At 37.6% G+C, this 20,064-nt stretch overlaps 9 non-coding genes across 9 annotated transcripts; all 9 read right to left on the bottom strand.

Moving 5' to 3' along the window:
• Positions 1-925: 925 nt before the first annotated feature.
• On the bottom strand, positions 926-997 carry TRNAC-GCA (transfer RNA cysteine (anticodon GCA)). The gene has a single exon. It is a non-coding gene; the product is annotated as a tRNA-Cys (tRNA).
• Positions 998-3,091: 2,094 nt separating this feature from the next.
• TRNAC-GCA (transfer RNA cysteine (anticodon GCA)) lies at positions 3,092-3,163 on the bottom strand. Its single transcript has one exon. It is a non-coding gene; the product is annotated as a tRNA-Cys (tRNA).
• Positions 3,164-9,569: 6,406 nt separating this feature from the next.
• TRNAC-GCA (transfer RNA cysteine (anticodon GCA)) lies at positions 9,570-9,641 on the bottom strand. Its single transcript has one exon. It is a non-coding gene; the product is annotated as a tRNA-Cys (tRNA).
• A 2,091-nt stretch (positions 9,642-11,732) lies between these two features.
• On the bottom strand, positions 11,733-11,804 carry TRNAC-GCA (transfer RNA cysteine (anticodon GCA)). The gene has a single exon. It is a non-coding gene; the product is annotated as a tRNA-Cys (tRNA).
• A 1,012-nt stretch (positions 11,805-12,816) lies between these two features.
• Positions 12,817-12,888, bottom strand: TRNAC-GCA (transfer RNA cysteine (anticodon GCA)). Its single transcript has one exon. It is a non-coding gene; the product is annotated as a tRNA-Cys (tRNA).
• Positions 12,889-13,898: 1,010 nt separating this feature from the next.
• On the bottom strand, positions 13,899-13,970 carry TRNAC-GCA (transfer RNA cysteine (anticodon GCA)). The gene has a single exon. It is a non-coding gene; the product is annotated as a tRNA-Cys (tRNA).
• Positions 13,971-16,061: 2,091 nt separating this feature from the next.
• Positions 16,062-16,133, bottom strand: TRNAC-GCA (transfer RNA cysteine (anticodon GCA)). Its single transcript has one exon. It is a non-coding gene; the product is annotated as a tRNA-Cys (tRNA).
• A 1,012-nt stretch (positions 16,134-17,145) lies between these two features.
• Positions 17,146-17,217, bottom strand: TRNAC-GCA (transfer RNA cysteine (anticodon GCA)). The gene has a single exon. It is a non-coding gene; the product is annotated as a tRNA-Cys (tRNA).
• A 1,006-nt stretch (positions 17,218-18,223) lies between these two features.
• On the bottom strand, positions 18,224-18,295 carry TRNAC-GCA (transfer RNA cysteine (anticodon GCA)). Its single transcript has one exon. It is a non-coding gene; the product is annotated as a tRNA-Cys (tRNA).
• Between the last annotated feature and the right edge of the window lie 1,769 nt (positions 18,296-20,064).

Below are 20,064 nucleotides of genomic sequence, written 5' to 3'. Positions count from 1 at the left end.
CCTTGAAACTGTGGATGAGGAGAAGTAGTCCTTAATATTATTTATTAAAGGAAAACTGGATCATTTAAAAAAACAGATATTTGTTTCATTGTTATTTTATTTGAATAGGCAGTGGTACATAGGACCAATGCCTCTACATACAATGATTGTTTTGAAACATTCTTAAAGGGGAAGAGGTTTTTACGGGACACCTTATCATTTGAGGATTGGTTACCACAATCACGGAGATGGTGATGAAGTATGATTGTTTGGGGCCAAATTATGGTGGAAAAACATTTCTACTTACCACTACAATTCGGTATTTGGAAGGTACACCCAAACACCCCTTTCGAATACCTTCCATTTAATACATCAGAAAAAGCCATTTTGCGTTTGCAAATGGCCTGATTCTTCAGACCAGCCTTCTTGCAACTGCAATGATAGTTCGTACATCTTGCACGTAGGCAGAGCTTTTAAGGAGAAATTAAATAGTTCCTACGTTGCACAAAAATGAAGTGCTTCAAACAAACACATACTTTGCATGCACAGAGAAGAGGTGGAATATATGTAAGACTGAAGACACAGGTGAAATGAGAAATAGATTGACTGCTTCGCTGCCAAGTTTTATAAGCCATTTCTTCAGTGCAATACAAGAAAGCACCAAACAGTATAACAAAGTTGTCAATTGGTTTCATAGTCCATTCCCTTTGTTTAGTGCTGTGAAAGGAAGAGCCGAATTCCGAAATTGATCAATGATGTTTCAGAAATTTCCCAAAGGGAATAACAAGCCAAGTGTTAAAAACTGCATTTACTCACAGGTTTTGAGCAGGAAACACTGAAATGCTATTAAAGTGCAATATCCAAGGGAACACTGACTCTGTCAAAGATGATCCAAATGGAATTGATGAAAAGTCCCAATTACAAACAACAGAATCAAAACAGGGTGAGAGGACACCCGGATTTGAACCAGGGACCTCTTGATCTGCAGTCAAATGCTCTACCACTGAGCTATATCCCCAGCTTTTTAGTAAAATCAGAATGACAAAATATCAGTACATCATGAAAGAGTGTGAGGTTCATACTAAGTTGTGCCAGAAAGTACAACCTTGAAACTGTGGAACAGGAGAAGTAGTCCTTAATATTATTTATCAAAGGAAAACTGGATCATTTAAAAAACAGATTTATTTGTTTAATTGGTATTTTATTTGAATAGGCAGTGGTACATAGGACCAATACCTCTACATACAATGATTGTTTTGAAACATTCTTAAAGGGGAAGAGGTTTTTATGGGACACCTTATCATTTGAGGATTGGTTACCACAATCACAGAGATGATGATGAGGTATGATTGTTTTGGGTCAAATTATGGTGGAAAAACATTTCTACGTACCACTACAATTCGGTATTTGGAAGGTACACCCAAACACCCCTTTCGAATACCTTCCATTTAATACATCAGAAAAAGCCATTTTGCGTTTGCAAATGGCCTGATTCTTCAGACCAGCCTTCTTGCAACTGCAATGATAGTTCGTACATCTTGCACGTAGGCAGAGCTTTTAAGGAGAAATTAAATAGTTCCTACGTTGCACAAAAATGAAGTGCTTCAAACAAACACATACTTTGCATGCACAGAGAAGAGGTGGAATATATGTAAGACTGAAGACACAGGTGAAATGAGAAATAGATTGACTGCTTCGCTGCCAAGTTTTATATGCCATTTCTTCAGTGCAATACAAGAAAGCACCAAACAGTATAACAAAGTTGTCAATTGGTTTAATAGTCCATTCCCTTTGTTTAGTGCTGTGAAAGGAAGAGCCGAATTCCAAAATTGATCAATGATGTTTCAGAAATTTCCCAAAGGGAATACCAAGCCGAGTGTTAAAAACTGCATTTACTCACAGGTTTTGAGAAGCAAACACTGTATTGCCATTAAAGTGCAATATCCAAGGGAACACTGACTCTGTCAAAGATGATCCAAATGGAATTGATGTAAAGTCCCAATTACAAACAACAGAATCAAAATAGGGTGAGGGGACACCAGGATTTGAACCAGGGACCTCTTGATCTGCAGTCAAATGCTCTACCACTGAGCTATATCCCAAGCTTTAAAGTACAACCAGAATGACAAAATATCAGTACATCATGAAAGAGTGAGAGGATCATACTAAGTTGCTCCGGAAAGTACAACCTTGAAACTGTGGATGAGGAGAAGTAGTCCTTAATATTATTTATTAAAGGAAAACTGGATCATTTAAAAAACAGATATTTGTTTCATTGTTATTTTATTTGAATAGGCAGTGGTACATAGGACCAATGCCTCTACATACAATGATTGTTTTGAAACATTCTTAAAGGGGAAGAGGTTTTTACGGGATACCTTATCATTTGAGGATTGGTTACCACAATCACGGAGATGGTGATGAAGTATGATTGTTTGGGGCCAAATTATGGTGGAAAAACATTTCTACTTACCACTACAATTCGGTATTTGGAAGGTACACCCAAACACCCCTTTCGAATACCTTCCATTTAATACATCAGAAAAAGCCATTTTGCGTTTGCAAATGGCCTGATTCTTCAGACCAGCCTTCTTGCAACTGCAATGATAGTTCGTACATCTTGCACGTAGGCAGAGCTTTTAAGGAGAAATTAAATAGTTCCTACGTTGCACAAAAATGAAGTGCTTCAAACAAACACATACTTTGCATGCACAGAGAAGAGGTGGAATATATGTAAGACTGAAGACACAGGTGAAATGAGAAATAGATTGACTGCTTCGCTGCCAAGTTTTATACGCCATTTCTTCAGTGCAATACAAGAAAGCACCAAACAGTATAACAAAGTTGTCAATTGGTTTCATAGTCCATTCCCTTTGTTTAGTGCTGTGAAAGGAAGAGCCGAATTCCGAAATTGATCAATGATGTTTCAGAAATTTCCCAAAGGGAATAACAAGCCGAGTGTTAAAAACTGCATTTACTCACAGGTTTTGAGCAGGAAACACTGAAATGCTATTAAAGTGCAATATCCAAGTGAACACTGACTCTGTCAAAGATGATCCAAATGGAATTGATGAAAAGTCCCAATTACAAACAACAGAATCAAAATAGGGTGAGAGGACACCCGGATTTGAACCAGGGACCTCTTGATCTGCAGTCAAATGCTCTACCACTGAGCTATATCCCCAGCTTTTTAGTAAAATCAGAATGACAAAATATCAGTACATCATGAAAGAGTGTGAGGTTCATACTAAGTTGTGCCAGAAAGTACAACCTTGAAACTGTGGAACAGGAGAAGTAGTCCTTAATATTATTTATCAAAGGAAAACTGGATCATTTAAAAAACAGATTTATTTGTTTAATTGGTATTTTATTTGAATAGGCAGTGGTACATAGGACCAATACCTCTACATACAATGATTGTTTTGAAACATTCTTAAAGGGGAAGAGGTTTTTATGGGACACCTTATTATTTGAGGATTGGTTACCACAATCACAGAGATGATGATGAGGTATGATTGTTTTGGGTCAAATTATGGTGGAAAAACATTTCTACGTACCACTACAATTCGGTATTTGGAAGGTACACCCAAACACCCCTTTCGAATACCTTCCATTTAATACATCAGAAAAAGCCATTTTGCGTTTGCAAATGGCCTGATTCTTCAGACCAGCCTTCTTGCAACTGCAATGATAGTTCGTACATCTTGCACGTAGGCAGAGCTTTTAAGGAGAAATTAAATAGTTCCTACGTTGCACAAAAATGAAGTGCTTCAAACAAACACATACTTTGCATGCACAGAGAAGAGGTGGAATATATGTAAGACTGAAGACACAGGTGAAATGAGAAATAGATTGACTGCTTCGCTGCCAAGTTTTATATGCCATTTCTTCAGTGCAATACAAGAAAGCACCAAACAGTATAACAAAGTTGTCAATTGGTTTAATAGTCCATTCCCTTTGTTTAGTGCTGTGAAAGGAAGAGCCGAATTCCAAAATTGATCAATGATGTTTCAGAAATTTCCCAAAGGGAATACCAAGCCGAGTGTTAAAAACTGCATTTACTCACAGGTTTTGAGAAGCAAACACTGTAATGCCATTAAAGTGCAATATCCAAGGGAACACTGACTCTGTCAAAGATGATCCAAATGGAATTGATGTAAAGTCCCAATTACAAACAACAGAATCAAAATAGGGTGAGGGGATACCAGGATTTGAACCAGGGACCTCTTGATCTGCAGTCAAATGCTCTACCACTGAGCAATATCCCAAGCTTTAAACTACAACCAGAATGACAAAATATCAGTACATCATGAAAGAGTGAGAGGATCATACTAAGCTGCTCCGGAAAGTACAACCTTGAAACTGTGGATGAGGAGAAGTAGTCCTTAATATTATTTATTAAAGGAAAACTGGATCATTTAAAAAACAGATATTTGTTTCATTGTTATTTTATTTGAATAGGCAGTGGTACATAGGACCAATACCTCTACATACAATGATTGTTTTGAAACATTCTTAAAGGGGAAGAGGTTTTTACGGGACACCTTATCATTTGAGGATTGGTTACCACAATCCCTGAGATGGTGATGAAGTATGATTGTTTTGGGCCAAATTATGGTGGAAAAACATTTCTACGTACCACTACAATTCGGTATTTGGAAGGTACACCCAAAGACCCCTTTCGAATACCTTCCATTTAATACATCAGAAAAAGCCATTTTGCGTTTGCAAATGGCCTGATTCTTCAGACCAGCCTTCTTGCAACTGCAATGATAGTTCGTACATCTTGCACGTAGGCAGAGCTTTTAAGGAAAAATTAAATAGTTCCTACGTTGCACAAAAATGAAGTGCTTCAAACAAACACATACTTTGCATGCACAGAGAAGAGGTGGAATATATGTAAGACTGAAGACACAGGTGAAATGAGAAATAGATTGACTGCTTCGCTGCCAAGTTTTATACGCCATTTCTTCAGTGCAATACAAGAAAGCACCAAACAGTATTACAAAGTTGTCAATTGGTTTAATAGTCCATTCCCTTTGTTTAGTGCTGTGAAAGGAAGAGCCGAATTCCAAAATTGATCAATGATGTTTCAGAAATTTCCCAAAGGGAATAACAAGCCGAGTGTTAAAAACTGCATTTACTCACAGGTTTTGAGCAGGAACTGAAATGCTGTTAAAGTGCAATATCCAAGGGAACACTGACTCTGTCAAAGATGATCCAAATGGAATTGATGAAAAGTCCCAATTACAAACAACAGAATCAAAATAGGGTGAGGGGACACACGGATTTGAACCAGGGACCTCTTGATCTGCAGTCAAATGCTCTACCACTGAGCTATATCCCCAGCTTTCCAGTAAAATCAGAATGACAAAATATCAGTACATCATGAAAGAGTGTGAGGCTCATACTAAGTTGTGCCAGAAAGTACAACCTTGAAACTGTGGAGCAGGAGAAGCAGTCCTTAATATTATTTATTAAAGGAAAACTGGATCATTTAAAAAACAGATTTGTTTTATTGTTATTTTATTTGAATAGGCAGAGGTACATAGGACCAATGCCTCTACATACAATGATTGTTTTGAAACATTCTTAAAGGGGAAGAGGTTTTTACGGGACACCTTATCATTTGAGGATTGGTTACCATAATCACAGAGATGATGATGAAGTATGATTGTTTTGGGCCAAATTATGGTGGAAAAACATTTCTACGTACCACTACAATTCGGTATTTGGAAGGTACACCCAAACACCCCTTTCGAATACCTTCCATTTAATACATCAGAAAATGCCATTTTGCATTTGCAAATGGCCTGATTCTTCAGACCAGCCTTCTTGCAACTGCAATGATAGTTCGTACATCTTGCACGTAGGCAGAGCTTTTAAGGAGAAATTAAATAGTTCCTATGTTGCACAAAAATGAAGTGCTTCAAACAAACACATACTTTGCATGCACAGAGAAGAGGTGGAATATATGTAAGACTGAAGACACAGGTGAAATGAGAAATAGATTGACTGCTTCGCTGCCAAGTTTTATATGCCATTTCTTCAGTGCAATACAAGAAAGCACCAAACAGTATAACAAAGTTGTCAATTGGTTTAATAGTCCATTCTCTTTGTTTAGTGCTGTGAAAGGAAGAGCCGAATTCCAAAATTGATCAATGATGTTTCAGAAATTTCCCAAAGGGAATACCAAGCCGAGTGTTAAAAACAGCATTTACTCACAGGTTTTGAGAAGCAAACACTGTTATGCCAATAAAGTGCAATATCCAAGGGAACACTGACTCTGTCAAAGATGATCCAAATGGAATTGATGGAAAGTCCCAATTACAAACAACAGAATCAAAATAGGGTGAGGGGACACCAGGAACCTCTTGATCTTCAGTCAAATGCTCTACCACTGAGCTATATCCCCAGCTTTAAAGTGCAACCAGAATGACAAAATATCAGTACATCATGAAAGAGTGAGAGGATCATACTAAGTTGTTCCGGAAAGTACAACCTTGAAACTGTGGAACAGGAGAAGTAGTCCTTAATATTATTTATTAAAGGAAAACTGGATCATTTAAAAAACAGATATTTGTTTCATTGTTATTTTATTTGAATAGGCAGTGGTACATAGGACCAATGCCTCTACATACAATGATTGTTTTGAAACATTCTTAAAGGGGAAGAGGTTTTTACGGGACACCTTATCATTTGAGGATTGGTTACCACAATCACTGAGATGGTGATGAAGTATGATTGTTTTGGGCCAAATTATGGTGGAAAAACATTTCTACGTACCACTACAATTCGGTATTTGGAAGGTACACCCAAACACCCCTTTCGAATACCTTCCATTTAATACATCAGAAAAAGCCATTTTGCGTTTGCAAATGGCCTGATTCTTCAGACCAGCCTTCTTGCAACTGCAATGATAGTTCGTACATCTTGCACGTAGGCAGAGCTTTTAAGGAAAAATTAAATAGTTCCTACGTTGCACAAAAATGAAGTGCTTCAAACAAACACATACTTTGCATGCACAGAGAAGAGGTGGAATATATGTAAGACTGAAGACACAGGTGAAATGAGAAATAGATTGACTGCTTCGCTGCCAAGTTTTATACGCCATTTCTTCAGTGCAATACAAGAAAGCACCAAACAGTATTACAAAGTTGTCAATTGGTTTAATAGTCCATTCCCTTTGTTTAGTGCTGTGAAAGGAAGAGCCGAATTCCAAAATTGATCAATGATGTTTCAGAAATTTCCCAAAGGGAATAACAAGCCGAGTGTTAAAAACTGCATTTACTCACAGGTTTTGAGCAGGAACTGAAATGCTGTTAAAGTGCAATATCCAAGGGAACACTGACTCTGTCAAAGATGATCCAAATGGAATTGATGAAAAGTCCCAATTACAAACAACAGAATCAAAATAGGGTGAGGGGACACGCGGATTTAAACCAGGGACCTCTTGATCTGCAGTCAAATGCTCTACCACTGAGTTATATCCCCAGCTTTCCAGTAAAATCAGAATGACAAAATATCAGTACATCATGAAAGAGTGTGAGGCTCATACTAAGTTGTGCCAGAAAGTACAACCTTGAAACTGTGGAACAGGAGAAGTAGTCCTTAATATTATTTATTAAAGGAAAACTGGATCACTTAAAAAACAGATTTATTTGTTTCAATGTTATTTTATTTGAATAGGCAGTGGTACATAGGACCAATGCCTCTACATACAATGATTGTTTTGAAACATTCTTAAAGGGGAAGAGGTTTTTACGGGACACCTTATCATTTGAGGATTGGTTACCACAATCACAGAGATGATGATGAAGTATGATTGTTTTGGGCCAAATTATGGTGGAAAAACATTTCTACGTACCACTACAATTCGGTATTTGGAAGGTACACCCAAACACCCCTTTCGAATACCTTCCATTTAATACATCAGAAAAAGCCATTTTGCGTTTGCAAATGGCCTGATTCTTCAGACCAGCCTTCTTGCAACTGCAATGATAGTTCGTACATCTTGCACGTAGGCAGAGCTTTTAAGGAGAAATTAAATAGTTCCTACGTTGCACAAAAATGAAGTGCTTCAAACAAACACATACTTTGCATGCACAGAGAAGAGGTGGAATACATGTAAGACTGAAGACACATGTGAAATGAGAAATAGATTGACTGCTTCGCTGCTAAGTTTTATATGCCATTTCTTCAGTGCAATACAACAAAGCGCCAAACAGTATAACAAAGTTGTCAATTGGTTTAATAGTCCATTCCCTTTGTTCAGTGCTGTGAAAGGAAGAGCCGAATTCCAAAATTGATCAATGATGTTTCAGAAATTTCCCAAAGGGAATACCAAGCCGAGTGTTAAAAACTGCATTTACTCACAGGTTTTGAGAAGCAAACACTGTAATGCCATTAAAGTGCAATATCCAAGGGAACACTGACTCTGTCAAAGATGATCCAAATGGAATTGATGGAAAGTCCCAATTACAAACAACAGAATCAAAATAGGGAGAGAGGGACACCAGGATTTGAACCAGGGACCTCTTGATCTGCAGTCAAATGCTCTACCACTGAGCTATAACCCCAGCTTTAAAGTACAACCAGAATGACAAAATATCAGTACATCATGAAAGAGTGAGAGGATCATTCTAAGTTGTTCCGGAAAGTACAACCTTGAAACTGTGGAACAGGAGAAGTAGTCCTTAATATGATTTATTAAAGGAAAACTGGATCATTTAAAAAACAGATATTTGTTTCATTGTTATTTTATTTGAATAGGCAGTGGTACATAGGACCAATGCCTCTACATACAATGATTGTTTTGAAACATTCTTAAAGGGGAAGAGGTTTTTACGGGACACCTTATCATTTGAGGATTGGTTACCACAATCACTGAGATGGTGATGAAGTATGATTGTTTTGGGCCAAATTATGGTGGAAAAACATTTCTACGTACCACTACAATTCGGTATTTGGAAGGTACACCCAAACACCCCTTTCGAATACCTTCCATTTAATACATCAGAAAAAAGCAATTTTGCGTTTGCAAATGGCCTGATTCTTCAGACCAGCCTTCTTGCAACTGCAACGATAGTTCGTACATCTTGCACGTAGGCATAGCTTTTAAGGAAAAATTAAATAGTTCCTACGTTGCACAAAAATGAAGTGCTTCAAACAAACACATACTTTGCATGCACAGAGAAGAGGTGGAATATATGTAAGACTGAAGACACAGGTGAAATGAGAAATAGATTGACTGCTTCGCTGCCAAGTTTTATAAGCCATTTCTTCAGTGCAATACAAGAAAGCACCAAACAGTATAACAAAGTTGTCAATTGGTTTAATAGTCCATTCCCTTTGTTTAGTGCTGTGAAAGGAAGAGCCGAATTCCAAAATTGATCAATGATGTTTCAGAAATTTCCCAAAGGGAATACCAAGCCGAGTGTTAAAAACTGCATTTACTCACAGGTTTTGAGAAGCAAACACTGTAATACCATTAAAGTGCAATATCCAAGGGAACACTGACTCTGTCAAAGATGATCCAAATGGAATTGATGGAAAGTCCCAATTACAAACAACAGAATCAAAATAGGGTGAGGGGACACCAGGATTTGAACCAGGGACCTCTTGATCTGCAGTCAAATGCTCTACCACTGAGCTATATCCCCAGCTTTAAAATACAGCCAGAATGACAAAATATCAGTACATCATGAAAGAGTGAGAGGATCATACTAAGTTGTTCCGGAAAGTACAACCTTGAAACTGTGGAACAGGAGAAGTAGTCCTTAATATTATTTATTAAAGGAAAACTGGATCATTTAAAAAACAGATATTTGTTTCATTGTTATTTTATTTGAATAGGCAGTGGTACATAGGACCAATGCCTCTGCATACAATGATTGTTTTGAAACATTCTTAAAGGGGAAGAGGTTTTTACGGGACACCTTATCATTTGAGGATTGGTTACCACAATCACTGAGATGGTGATGAAGTATGATTGTTTTGGGCCAAATTATGGTGGAAAAACATTTCTAAGTACCACTACAATTCGGTATTTGGAAGGTACACCCAAACACCCCTTTCGAATACCTTCCATTTAATACATCAGAAAAAGCCATTTTGCGTTTGCAAATGGCCTGATTCTTCAGACCAGCCTTCTTGCAACTGCAATGATAGTTCGTACATCTTGCACGTAGGCAGAGCTTTTAAGGAAAAATTAAATAGTTCCTACGTTGCACAAAAATGAAGTGCTTCAAACAAACACATACTTTGCATGCACAGAGAAGAGGTGGAATATATGTAAGACTGAAGACACAGGTGAAATGAGAAATAGATTGACTGCTTCGCTGCCAAGTTTTATACGCCATTTCTTCAGTGCAATACAAGAAAGCACCAAACAGTATAACAAAGTTGTCAATTGGTTTAATAGTCCATTCCCTTTGTTTAGTGCTGTGAAAGGAAGAGCCGAATTCCAAAATTGATCAATGATGTTTCAGAAATTTCCCAAAGGGAATAACAAGCAAAGTGTTAAAAACTGCATTTACTCACAGGTTTTGAGCAGGAACTGAAACGCTGTTGAAGTGCAATATCCAAGGGAACACTGACTCTGTCAAAGATGATCCAAATGGAATTGATGAAAAGTCCCAATTACAAACAACAGAATCAAAATAGGGTGAGAGGTCACCCGGATTTGAACCAGAGAACTCTTGATCTGCAGTCAAATGCTCTACCACTGAGCTATATCCCCAGCTTTTCTGTAAAATCAGAATGACAAAATATCAGTACATCATGAAAGAGTGTGAGGATCATACTAAGTTGTGCCAGAAAGTACAACCTTGAAACTGTGGAACAGGAGAAGTAGTCCTTAATATTATTTATTAAAGGAAAACTGGGTCATTTAAAAAACAGATTTATTTGTTTCATTGTTATTTTATTTGAATAGGCAGTGGTACATAGGACCAATGCCTCTACATACAATGATTGTTTTGAAACATTCTTAAAGGGGAAGAGGTTTTTACGGGACACCTTATCATTTGAGGATTGGTTACCACAATCACGGAGATGATGATGAAGTATGATTGTTTTGGGCCAAATTATGGTGGCAAAACATTTCTACGTACCACTACAATTTGGTATTTGGAAGGTACACCCAAACACCCCTTTCGAATACCTTCCATTTAATACATCAGAAAAAGCCATTTTGCGTTTGCAAATGGCCTGATTCTTCAGACCAGCCTTCTTGCAACTGCAATGATAGTTCGTACATCTTGCACGTAGGAAGAGCTTTTAAGGAGAAATTAAATAGTTCCTACGTTGCACAAAAATGAAGTGCTTCAAACAAACACATACTTTGCATGCACAGAGAAGAGGTGGAATATATGTAAGACTGAAGACACAGGTGAAATGAGAAATAGATTGACTGCTTCGCTGCCAAGTTTTATACGCCATTTCTTCAGTGCAATACAAGAAAGCACCAAACAGTATAACAAAGTTGTCAATTGGTTTCATAGTCCATTCCCTTTGTTTAGTGCTGTGAAAGGAAGAGCCGAATTCCAAAATTGATCAATGATGTTTCAGAAATTTCCCAAAGGGAATAACAAGCGGAGTGTTAAAAACTGCATTTACTCACAAGTTTTGAGCAGGAAACACTGAAATGCTATTAAAGTGCAATATCCAAGGGAACACTGACTCTGTCAAAGATGATCCAAATGGAATTGATGAAAAGTCCCAATTACAAACAACAGAATCAAAATAGGGTGAGGGGACACCCGGATTTGAACCAGGGACCTCTTGATCTGCAGTCAAACGCTCTACCACTGAGCTATATCCCCAGCTTTTCAGTAAAATCAGAATGACAAAATATCAGTACATCATGAAAGAGTGTGAGGCTCATACTAAGTTGTGCCAGAAAGTACAACCTTGAAACTGTGGAACAGGAGAAGTAGTCCTTAATATTATTTATTAAAGGAAAACTGGATCACTTAAAAAACAGATTTATTTGTTTCAATGTTATTTTATTTGAATAGGCAGTGGTACATAGGACCAATGCCTCTACATACAATGATTGTTTTGAAACATTCTTAAAGGGGAAGAGGTTTTTACGGGACACCTTATCATTTGAGGATTGGTTACCACAATCACAGAGATGATGATGAAGTATGATTGTTTTGGGCCAAATTATGGTGGAAAAACATTTCTACGTACCACTACAATTCGGTATTTGGAAGGTACACCCAAACACCCCTTTCGAATACCTTCCATTTAATACATCAGAAAAAGCCATTTTGCGTTTGCAAATGGCCTGATTCTTCAGACCAGCCTTCCTGCAACTGCAACGATAGTTCGTACATCTTGCACGTAGGCAGAGCTTTTAAGGAGAAATTAAATAGTTCCTACGTTGCACAAAAATGAAGTGCTTCAAACAAACACATACTTTGCATGCACAGAGAAGAGGTGGAATACATGTAAGACTGAAGACACAGGTGAAATGAGAAATAGATTGACTGCTTCGCTGCCAAGTTTTATATGCCATTTCTTCAGTGCAATACAACAAAGCACCAAACAGTATAACAACGTTGTCACTTGGTTTAATAGTACATTCCCTTTGTTTAGTGCTGTGATAGGAAGAGCCGAATTCCAAAATTGATCAATGATGTTTCAGAAATTTCCCAAAGGGAATACCAAGCCGAGTGTTAAAAACTGCATTTACTCACAGGTTTTGAGAAGCAAACACTGTAATGCCATTAAAGTGCAATATCCAAGGGAACACTGACTCTGTCAAAGATGATCCAAATGGAATTGATAGAAAGTCCCAATTACAAACAACAGAATCAAAATAGGGTGAGGGGACACCAGGATTTGAACCAGGGACCTCTTGATCTGCAATCAAATGCTCTACCACTGAGCTATATCCCCAGCTTTAAAGTACAACCAGAATGACAAAATATCAGTACATCATGAAAGAGTGAGAGGATCATACTAAGTTGTTCCGGAAAGTTCAACCTTGAAACTGTGGAACAGGAGAAGTAGTCCTTAATATGATTTATTAAAGGAAAACTGGATCATTTAAAAAACAGATATTTGTTTCATTGTTATTTTATTTGAATAGGCAGTTGTACATAGGACCAATGCCTCTACATACAATGATTGTTTTGAAACATTCTTAAAGGGGAAGAGGTTTTTACGGGACACCTTATCATTTGAGGATTGGTTACCACAATCACTGAGATGGTGATGAAGTATGATTGTTTTGGGCCAAATTATGGTGGAAAAACATTTCTACGTACCACTACAATTCGGTATTTGGAAGGTACACCCAAACACCCCTTTCGAATACCTTCCATTTAATACATCAGAAAAAGCCATTTTGCGTTTGCAAATGGCCTGATTCTTCAGACCAGCTTTCTTGCAACTGCAATGATAGTTCGTACATCTTGCACGTAGGCAGACCTTTTAAGGAAAAATTAAATAGTTCCTACGTTGCACAAAAATGAAGTGCTTCAAACAAACACATACTTTGCATGCACAGAGAAGAGGTGGAATATATGTAAGACTGAAGACACAGGTGAAATGAGAAATAGATTGACTGCTTCGCTGCCAAGTTTTATAAGCCATTTCTTCAGTGCAATACAAGAAAGCACCAAACAGTATAACAAAGTTGTCAATTGGTTTAATAGTCCATTCCCTTTGTTTAGTGCTGTGAAAGGAAGAGCCGAATTCCAAAATTGATCAATGATGTTTCAGAAATTTCCCAAAGGGAATACCAAGCCGAGTGTTAAAAACTGCATTTACTCACAGGTTTTGAGAAGCAAACACTGTAATGCCATTAAAGTGCAATATCCAAGGGAACACTGACTCTGTCAAAGATGATCCAAATGGAATTGATGGAAAGTCCCAATTACAAACAACAGAATCAAAATAGGGTGAGGGGACACCAGGATTTGAACCAGGGACCTCTTGATCTGCAGTCAAATGCTCTACCACTGAGCTATATCCCCAGCTTTAAAATACAACCAGAATGACAAAATATCAGTACATCATGAAAGAGTGAGAGGATCATACTAAGTTGTTCCGGAAAGTACAACCTTGAAACTGTGGAACAGGAGAAGTAGTCCTTAATATTATTTATTAAAGGAAAACTGGATCATTTAAAAAACAGATATTTGTTTCATTGTTATTTTATTTGAATAGGCAGTGGTACATAGGACCAATGCCTCTACATACAATGATTGTTTTGAAACATTCTTAAAGGGGAAGAGGTTTTTACGGGACACCTTATCATTTGAGGATTGGTTACCACAATCACTGAGATGGTGATGAAGTATGATTGTTTTGGGCCAAATTATGGTGGAAAAACATTTCTAAGTACCACTACAATTCGGTATTTGGAAGGTACACCAAAACACCCCTTTCGAATACCTTCCATTTAATACATCAGAAAAAGCCATTTTGCGTTTGCAAATGGCCTGATTCTTCAGACCAGCCTTCTTGCAACTGCAATGATAGTTCGTACATCTTGCACGTAGGCAGAGCTTTTAAGGAAAAATTAAATAGTTCCTACGTTGCACAAAAATGAAGTGCTTCAAACAAACACATACTTTGCATGCACAGAGAAGAGGTGGAATATATGTAAGACTGAAGACACAGGTGAAATGAGAAATAGATTGACTGCTTCGCTGCCAAGTTTTATACGCCATTTCTTCAGTGCAATACAAGAAAGCACCAAACAGTATAACAAAGTTGTCAATTGGTTTAATAGTCCATTCCCTTTGTTTAGTGCTGTGAAAGGAAGAGCCGAATTCCAAAATTGATCAATGATGTTTCAGAAATTTCCCAAAGGGAATAACAAGCAAAGTGTTAAAAACTGCATTTACTCACAGGTTTTGAGCAGGAACTGAAATGCTGTTGAAGTGCAATATCCAAGGGAACACTGACTCTGTCAAAGATGATCCAAATGGAATTGATGAAAAGTCCCAATTACAAACAACAGAATCAAAATAGGGTGAGAGGACACCCGGATTTGAACCAGAGAACTCTTGATCTGCAGTCAAATGCTCTACCACTGAGCTATATCCCCAGCTTTTCTGTAAAATCAGAATGACAAAATATCAGTACATCATGAAAGAGTGTGAGGATCATACTAAGTTGTGCCAGAAAGTACAACCTTGAAACTGTGGAACAGGAGAAGTAGTCCTTAATATTATTTATTAAAGGAAAACTGGATCATTTAAAAAACAGATTTATTTGTTTCATTGTTATTTTATTTGAATAGGCAGTGGTACATAGGACCAATGCCTCTACATACAATGATTGTTTTGAAACATTCTTAAAGGGGAAGAGGTTTTTACGGGACACCTTATCATTTGAGGATTGGTTACCACAATCACGGAGATGATGATGAAGTATGATTGTTTTGGGCCAAATTATGGTGGCAAAACATTTCTACGTACCACTACAATTTGGTATTTGGAAGGTACACCCAAACACCCCTTTTGAATACCTTCCATTTAATACATCAGAAAAAGCCATTTTGCGTTTGCAAATGGCCTGATTCTTCAGACCAGCCTTCTTGCAACTGCAATGATAGTTCGTACATCTTGCACGTAGGAAGAGCTTTTAAGGAGAAATTAAATAGTTCCTACGTTGCACAAAAATGAAGTGCTTCAAACAAACACATACTTTGCATGCACAGAGAAGAGGTGGAATATATGTAAGACTGAAGACACAGGTGAAATGAGAAATAGATTGACTGCTTCGCTGCCAAGTTTTATACGCCATTTCTTCAGTGCAATACAAGAAAGCACCAAACAGTATAACAAAGTTGTCAATTGGTTTCATAGTCCATTCCCTTTGTTTAGTGCTGTGAAAGGAAGAGCCGAATTCCAAAATTGATCAATGATGTTTCAGAAATTTCCCAAAGGGAATAACAAGCGGAGTGTTAAAAACTGCATTTACTCACAAGTTTTGAGCAGGAAACACTGAAATGCTATTAAAGTGCAATATCCAAGGGAACACTGACTCTGTCAAAGATGATCCAAATGGAATTGATGAAAAGTCCCAATTACAAACAACAGAATCAAAATAGGGTGAGGGGACACCCGGATTTGAACCAGGGACCTCTTGATCTGCAGTCAAACGCTCTACCACTGAGCTATATCCCCAGCTTTTCAGTAAAATCAGAATGACAAAATATCAGTACATCATGAAAGAGTGTGAGGCTCATACTAAGTTGTGCCAGAAAGTACAACCTTGAAACTGTGGAACAGGAGAAGTAGTCCTTAATATTATTTATTAAAGGAAAACTGGATCACTTAAAAAACAGATTTATTTGTTTCAATGTTATTTTATTTGAATAGGCAGTGGTACATAGGACCAATGCCTCTACATACAATGATTGTTTTGAAACATTCTTAAAGGGGAAGAGGTTTTTACGGGACACCTTATCATTTGAGGATTGGTTACCACAATCACAGAGATGATGATGAAGTATGATTGTTTTGGGCCAAATTATGGTGGAAAAACATTTCTACGTACCACTACAATTCGGTATTTGGAAGGTACACCCAAACACCCCTTTCGAATACCTTCCATTTAATACATCAGAAAAAGCCATTTTGCGTTTGCAAATGGCCTGATTCTTCAGACCAGCCTTCTTGCAACTGCAACGATAGTTCGTACATCTTGCACGTAGGCAGAGCTTTTAAGGAGAAATTAAATAGTTCCTACGTTGCACAAAAATGAAGTGCTTCAAACAAACACATACTTTGCATGCACAGAGAAGAGGTGGAATACATGTAAGACTGAAGACACAGGTGAAATGAGAAATAGATTGACTGCTTCGCTGCCAAGTTTTATATGCCATTTCTTCAGTGCAATACAACAAAGCACCAAACAGTATAACAAAGTTGTCACTTGGTTTAATAGTACATTCCCTTTGTTTAGTGCTGTGATAGGAAGAGCCGAATTCCAAAATTGATCAATGATGTTTCAGAAATTTCCCAAAGGGAATACCAAGCCGAGTGTTAAAAACTGCATTTACTCACAGGTTTTGAGAAGCAAACACTGTAATGCCATTAAAGTGCAATATCCAAGGGAACACTGACTCTGTCAAAGATGATCCAAATGGAATTGATAGAAAGTCCCAATTACAAACAACAGAATCAAAATAGGGTGAGGGGACACCAGGATTTGAACCAGGGACCTCTTGATCTGCAATCAAATGCTCTACCACTGAGCTATATCCCCAGCTTTAAAGTACAACCAGAATGACAAAATATCAGTACATCATGAAAGAGTGAGAGGATCATACTAAGTGGTTCCGGAAAGTACAACCTTGAAACTGTGGAACAGGAGAAGTAGTCCTTAATATGATTTATTAAAGGAAAACTGGATCATTTAAAAAACAGATATTTGTTTCATTGTTATTTTATTTGAATAGGCAGTGGTACATAGGACCAATGCCTCTACATACAATGATTGTTTTGAAACATTCTTAAAGGGGAAGAGGTTTTTACGGGACACCTTATCATTTGAGGATTGGTTACCACAATCACTGAGATGGTGATGAAGTATGATTGTTTTGGGCCAAATTATGGTGGAAAAACATTTCTACGTACCACTACAATTCGGTATTTGGAAGGTACACCCAAACACCCCTTTCGAATACCTTCCATTTAATACATCAGAAAAAGCCATTTTGCGTTTGCAAATGGCCTGATTCTTCAGACCAGCCTTCTTGCAACTGCAATGATAGTTCGTACATCTTGCACGTAGGCAGACCTTTTAAGGAAAATTTTATAGTTCCTACGTTGCACAAAAATGAAGTGCTTCAAACAAACACATACTTTGCATGCACAGAGAAGAGGTGGAATATATGTAAGACTGAAGACACAGGTGAAATGAGAAATAGATTGACTGCTTCGCTGCCAAGTTTTATACGCCATTTCTTCAGTGCAATACAAGAAAGCACCAAACAGTATAACAAAGTTGTCAATTGGTTTAATAGTCCATTCCCTTTGTTTAGTGCTGTGAAAGGAAGAGCCGAATTCCAAAATTGATCAATGATGTTTCAGAAATTTCCCAAAGGGAATAACAAGCCGAGTGTTAAAAACTGCATTTACTCACATGTTTTGAGCAGGAACTGAAATGCTGTTAAAGTGCAATATCTAAGGGAACACTGACTCTGTCAAAGATGATCCAAATGGAATTGATGAAAAGTCCCAATTACAAACAACAGAATCAAAATAGGGTGAGGCGACACCCGGATTTGAACCAGGGACCTCTTGATCTGCAGTCAAATGCTCTACCACTGAGCTATATCCCCAGTTTTCCAGTAAAATCAGAATGACAAAATATCAGTACATCATGAAAGAGTGTGAGGCTCATACTAAGTTGTGCCAGAAAGTACAACCTTGAAACTGTGGAGCAGGAGAAGCAGTCCTTAATATTATTAATTAAAGGAAAACTGGATCATTTAAAAAACAGATTTATTTGTTTTATTGTTATTTTATTTGAATAGGCAGAGGTACATAGGACCAATGCCTCTACATACAATGATTGTTTTGAAACATTCTTAAAGGGGAAGAGGTTTTTACAGGACACCTTATCATTTGAGGATTGGTTACCACAATCACAGAGATGATGATGAAGTATGATTGTTTTGGGCCAAATTATGGTGGAAAAACATTTCTACGTACCACTACAATTCGGTATTTGGAAGGTACACCCAAACACCCCTTTCGAATACCTTCCATTTAATACATCAGAAAAAGCCATTTTGCATCTGCAAATGGCCTGATTCTTCAGACCAGCCTTCTTGCAACTGCAATGATAGTTCGTACATCTTGCACGTAGGCAGAGCTTTTAAGGAGAAATTAAATAGTTCCTATGTTGCACAAAAATGAAGTGCTTCAAACAAACACATACTTTGCATGCACAGAGAAGAGGTGGAATATATGTAAGACTGAAGACACAGGTGATATGAGAAATAGATTGACTGCTTCGCTGCCAAGTTTTATATGCCATTTCTTCAGTGCAATACAAGAAAGCACCAAACAGTATAACAAAGTTGTCAATTGGTTTAATAGTCCATTCCCTTTGTTTAGTGCTGTGAAAGGAAGAGCCGAATTCCAAAATTGATCAATGATGTTTCAGAAATTTCCCAAAGGGAATACCAAGCCGAGTGTTAAAAACTGCATTTACTCACAGGTTTTGAGAAGCAAACACTGTAATGCCATTAAAGTGCAATATCCAAGGGAACACTGACTCTGTCAAAGATGATCCAAATGGAATTGATGGAAAGTCCCAATTACAAACAACAGAATCAAAATAGGGTGAGGGGACACCAGGAACCTCTTGATCTTCAGTCAAATGCTCTACCACTGAGCTATATCCCCAGCTTTAAAGTGCAACCAGAATGACAAAATATCAGTACATCATGAAAGAGTGAGAGGATCATACTAAGTTGTTCCGGAAAGTACAACCTTGAAACTGTGGAACAGGAGAAGTAGTCCTTAATATTATTTATTACTGGAAAACTGGATCATTTAAAAAACAGATATTTGTTTCATTGTTATTTTATTTGAATAGGCAGTGGTACATAGGACCAATGCCTCTACATACAATGATTGTTTTGAAACATTCTTAAAGGGGAAGAGGTTTTTACGGGACACCTTATCATTTGAGGATTGGTTACCACAATCACTGAGATGGTGATGAAGTATGATTGTTTTGGGCCAAATTATGGTGGAAAAACATTTCTACGTACCACTACAATTCGGTATTTGGAAGGTACACCCAAACACCCCTTTCGAATACCTTCCATTTAATACATCAGAAAAAGCCATTTTGCGTTTGCAAATGGCCTGATTCTTCAGACCAGCCTTCTTGCAACTGCAATGATAGTTCGTACATCTTGCACGTAGGCAGAGCTTTTAAGGAGAAATTAAATAGTTCCTATGTTGCACAAAAATGAAGTGCTTCAAACAAACACATACTTTGCATGCACAGAGAAGAGGTGGAATATATGTAAGACTGAAGACACAGGTGAAATGAGAAATAGATTGACTGCTTCGCTGCCAAGTTTTATATGCC

The sequence above is a fragment of the Lissotriton helveticus genome, chromosome 1_2 (genome assembly GCF_964261635.1).
Source record: "Lissotriton helveticus chromosome 1_2, aLisHel1.1, whole genome shotgun sequence".
In the NCBI taxonomy this organism is placed as follows: Eukaryota; Metazoa; Chordata; class Amphibia; order Caudata; family Salamandridae; genus Lissotriton; species Lissotriton helveticus.
Note: the sequence above shows the minus strand (reverse complement) of the source record. Positions and strands in the feature narration are given on the sequence as shown.